Genomic DNA, 5,662 nt, shown 5'->3' on the forward strand with positions numbered 1-5,662 from the left:
GGAAGACCTTCAAGTAGATAAGGATATCCCCCTAAAAGCAGGAAGGGCAGTATGTACAGGACTTTCCTGGAGAAGCTTAGAAGCAGCATTCCTAGGAGAAGGCATAAATGATTTATAAGAAATGTTCCATCAATCCAATATCCCCAAATTGTACAAATATTAAAAGCCCCCCCCCCCCAACATGCAACAGATGGAGATAAAAACCAAAGGTGGCATGGCGGCCATCATGTGGCTAAGCTTTGCTGGATCTTTGTCAAGCAGTTGTACTGGCTTTATGACTTTTGCTGTTCCCATCAGATATGGCTGTGCTGTCTTTCAGGTCTTTGTCTTATGTCAAATTTTTGAATAGTTACTTTCCCCCATTTGTTTTAATTTGGCTTTGTCATAGGGAGTACCAGGTTCTCTAGAACAATGTCTAAAGATATGTCGCAGAAGAGTGAGTTCACTTTCATCTCTGCTGGTTGACCACTAGTGTTCTAAGTTGGAATTCTTGAACTAGGATGTTACTAGAAATTCAAACCATGGTGCTATATATACAACGTGTGGGCTCTACTACTTTCAGGGAGCTTTCTTCCTCATTTAAAATTACAACACCAAGATTTATATATTTCTAATTTAGATTTTTGTTTGTTTGTTTCAGTTTCTGACCCACAAAATGATATTGTATCCAGTTCATTGCTTTGGTAGGCATAAGTCAACATCTTTGTTTTGGTTTGAATGAGAAATGGCTCAAAGGCTCACATGTTTGGACACTTAGTCTCTAGTTGGTGACACTGTTTGGGAAGGTTTTGGAAACCTTAGGAGGTGGAAAGTTTACTGGGGAAAGTGTAGCATGAATCTTAACAGATCTTATTAATAAAATCAAACCGGAGGCCAGTTATTGGGGTTAATGCTGAAAGATCAGAGAAGCAGAACAAGCCATAGCTACCTCACCTCGCCAGTTCCTCAGCTGATCCTGAAGCCTCTGAGTCCTCATCCGAATGGATCTCAGCTGAACTGTTGCTCAAAAGCCTAAAAGCTCAACCAGCCAAGTGCTTCTAGTTTCTGGTCTTCACGTCTTATATTTCTTTCTGCTTCCTGCCATCACTTCCTGGGATTAAAGGCGTGTGAGTCACCATGCCTAGCTGTTTCCAGTGTGGCCTTGAACTCAGAGATCTAGGCAGATCTCTGCCTCTGGAATGCCAGGATTAAAGGTGTGAGTGCCACCATTTTCTAGCCTCTGTATCTAGTGGCTATTCTGTTCTTTGACCCCAGATAAGTTTATGTGGGTGCACAATATTTCAGGGAACACAACACCACCAGAGGAAAGTTAAGTCACTGGGGTGAGTCTTGAGACTTTGTAGTCTGGGTCCACCCCTGGGTGCTGATACAGTGTGGATAACCAGACCCGTGCTCCGAGCACTATTCTTTCCCAGCCATGATGGACTGGATCCCTTTTGAACTGGCAACTAGAATGACTCCCTTCCCCCTTAAGCTGCCTTTTCTGGATATTTTATCATAACATGTAATATATCTCTGCTTTGGTATCAAAACTTCATGCCTCAATCTTGTCTGCCTCAAAATCAATCCATGAGTCACTGCAGCTTTCTCAGTTTGTGAATCTACTAACTTGATCGCCATGTCCTACCTTCTGACCCCTATGCACACCCCATTCCCTTTATTGAACAGGATATATTTTCATTTTACAAAAAATAATTTTTGTGCATTTTTAATTAATATAATCACATCGCTTTTCCCTTTCCTTTTATTTTATTTTTCCTAATAATTTTTATTTTATGGGATGTAGCTGCAGTTATTTAATTTTGTTCCGTTTCTTTGTGTTTAGAGAGAGAGCACAGTCAGCATTAGCTTGCCAACTTTACATGATTTTTTAGTAAGAACTTGTTAATAGAGACCTTAATAAGAGGCCAGAAACATCACTCAGTGGGTACGAGTTGCTGGCTGTGAAAGGAAACGGACTTGGATTCACATTTCCAACACCCACATCAAAGACAGGCATGGCATGTGTGCCTGGGATACCAGGACTGAGGACAGAGTCAGTGGATCCTGGGAGCTTGTCTGTCAACCAGCATGGCCTGAAAGGAGTGCTTCAGGTCCTGGGAGAGACCTTGTTTTCAAAAGAAATGTGGAATATGATAGAGGAGGACACATGGTATATTCTTCTAGCCTCCACATGTTTGCACATGGGTACACACACCTGCAGACACACACATGCACACACGTATCACAACATACACACACACATCATATATGGTTTTCAATTTTATTTCTATCTTATAATTAACTTTATGACTATGCTGTATCAATAACTGTAATTTTGTACTTTTAATGTTCTATAGTATTCCAGTTTAACAGTGCTGAGCATTTCATGTAATCAGATATTATTTACAACTACATTTTAAACTATAAATGCTATGGCATTTTAGAAACTTGCAGCATGGGTCAGAGTACTTGTCTAACATCCATGAGGACCTGGGTTCAATTTTCTGGTACCACCAACAAAATGAAACAAAAACAAAACAAGTGTTTTGTTGCATAAAAGATGGAAAATGCATAATATTGCTCTGCCTAGTACCTTTTCTTTCATTCTATTCCTACAAGGTTGACATATTTATATTTGACACAAACTGAGATCATGCAATAACATCTGTCTACTTTTACTTCTCATCATTTCCTCTACATTAACCCATATTGTTACAAAAACAGAAATTCTTTTAAGAATATATATAATATTTCATTGCCTACATATGTAATTTTTCCTTATATACTAATTTTTACAAATGCTTAGGTTACTTCCACATCTTGGTTATTTTAAATAGTGCTGAAATAAATATGGATGCTCCTCTCTCTTTCTCTTTGTTTTTCAAGACAGGGTTTCTCTGTGTAGCCCTGGTTGTCCTGAAACTCATTTTTTTTTGACCAGGCTGACTTCAAACCCAGAGATCTGCCTGCATTTGCCTCTCAAGAGCTGGGATAAAAGGCATGCATTACCACTGCCCGGCTATGAATGTCTCTTATACTTACCAATTTTGATGCCTCTGACTATATATCCAGAAGTAGGATTGCTGAGTATTACAGTAATACAATTTTCAGGGGTTTTTTTTAGAAACCTTTGTAATATTCAATTGTTTTACATGTTTGAGTATTTAAGTTGTTTCAAGCTACTTATTAATATGAATAATAAGATGACACATATCCTCTTAAGCAAATATTTTTATAGCTCTTATTGTTATTGCTGATTTAGAATTGATTCACAGAAATGGAACAATGAGTTAAAAGTTGTAAAGGAAGGTAAAACTTTCAGTACATATTGCTAATAACATTGTTTTCTAAACTTAGATTCTAAATGCCTACAATTTCTCCAAAAGAACACAAAAGACTATCTTTATAAATATTTAAAATATTTCCTCATTTTAAAGGTTTGCAAGAATGTTAGGCAAAATGTTCGACCTCAGTGTTTGAATTTACATTTCTTTAGTTATGGTCTCTTCATGTTGTCTCATTCTCCTGTGATTTACATATTCATGCCCCATTCCTCATTTCACTCTGTTATATTCATTATTTGAGTGCAATACAGCATGTTTTTTTAAAGGTCAATATATGTTTATTGTACAAACTACTCATAACTTACAATATCACTCATTTCTGTCATGCATGTTTTCAAAGTTTTTTTCTTTTGGTTTTGTTGAGATGATGTCTCAGGTAGAGTAAATTGGCCTTAAACTAGCTAGGTATCTGACCCTGGCCCTGAACTGCTGATTCTTCACACTGCCCAAGTTCTGGAATTACAAGTGTGTACCTAGTTCTACAACTTTTATTCTTTGCAAGAAAAATATTGCACTTTATTTATTTATCATTTCTTATGTGTGTATGAGTGTGCACATAGGTGTTCCACAGTGTGTGTGTCGGATCAGAGAATAACTTTGAAGAGTCAATTCTCTCCTTTGATCACAGGGGCTTGGAGATCAAGCTCAGGTTATCAGGCCTGGTGATAAGTGCATTTACCCAACTAACCATAACACTTGTGTGGTGATACTTTATTTGTGCACCCCAACAAAGCTTATCTGGGGATTAGATGAAAAAGTCAGCCACTATATTAAACATAGAGGTCAGGCAGTGTTAGCATACGCCTTTAACCCTAGCATTCAGGAGGCAGAGATCCATCCAGATCTCTGTGAGTTCAAGGCCACACTGGGAACAGAGCCAGGCATGGTGGCACATGCTTTTAATCCCAGTGCTAGTTAACCATAGAGGTCTGGAGGTTTGCACAGACAGAGAGGAAGTATTGTAGCTGGACAGAGAGAGGAAGTAAGATGGCAGGGCACAGAAAGGTATATAGGTGTTAGTATACAGGAAATAGCTCTCTCTGGAGGCTGAGGAGTTGGTGAGGTGAGGTTGGCTATGGCTTGTTCTATTCCTCTGATCTCTCAGCTATCACCCCAATATCTGGCTTCAGGTTTTTTATTAATAAGATCATTTAGCAATTTATGTTATACACTTGACCCAATTATTTTGATATAGAATTCATGGCTCCCTTAGAAAAGCAGGGCAAGTTTATCTTAACAGAGCCTTTCCCACCTGCCAGGTAAATAAGTGTGTACTGACTTCCTCCCACTCATACCCTTGCAGTTATGATCTTCCTTTAATATTTAATGACCAGGATGATTAAAGGACCCTTTCAGTTAATCAACAGGCTATGTGTTAATGGATGAAGCTGGTGACACGGGGAACTCCATGCAAAAAATCCAATCCCTGACCAGGTTTTTTCCCATGATTGTTTCCAAGCCAGAGTTAGGCTGCTATGGCCCTTACTGCCTGGGCCTCTGTAGTTTGGTTCCTCCACCTGGTTCTTCAGCTACCTTTGTCTTGAAGCCTTCATGCACAACTGACTTTCTCTGAGCCGTCTCCATGGAAACTCAAAGGTCTCTAAACAACTTCTGTAGAATGTAGACTTTCTAAACTGGAGGATGGAATTCCATGCCTCATGCTCCCTGCCTTACACCAACCTTGACCATCATGTCACTGGGAACTAGTATTTGAAGGGTCTTTTCAGGTGGTTGAGGGTGGGAATTTCCACCTGTTAAGAAGTCCTCCAGGTTTTTATTTGTTTGACTTTGTTTTTGTTTTGTTGGTACTGGAGACTGAATCTATGGCTCTGCAAATTCCTGGGAAACACTTTACCACTGAGCTACATTACCAACTCTTTCACATGTACACATGCTCTTGCACGGGCACACACACACACACACACACACACACACACACACACACACACGTAGCAGGAATCATAAAAGTTCTTATTAATAAAATCAAACCCGGGGCCAGTTAGTGGGGTGAAATGCTGAATGGTCAGAAAGACAGAACAAGCCACAGCTAGCCTCACCTAGCCAACTTCTCAGCTGGTCTTGTTTCCTCAGACTGGAAGCCTCTGAGTCCTCATATCCGAATGGCTGTCAGCTGAACTGTGCTGCTAGAAGCCTGAAAGCTTAACCAGCCAAATGCTTAACCAGCCAAATGCTTCTAGTTTCTGGTCCTCACACCTTATATACCTTTCTGCGTTCTACCACCACTCCCTGGGATTAAAGGCTTGCTTTCTGGGATTAAAGGCGTGTGTCACCATGCCTGGCTGTTTCCAATGTGGCCTTGAACTCACAGAGATCCA

This window comes from Peromyscus eremicus, chromosome 5 (genome assembly GCF_949786415.1).
Source record: "Peromyscus eremicus chromosome 5, PerEre_H2_v1, whole genome shotgun sequence".
NCBI classification, from domain to species: domain Eukaryota; kingdom Metazoa; phylum Chordata; class Mammalia; order Rodentia; family Cricetidae; genus Peromyscus; species Peromyscus eremicus.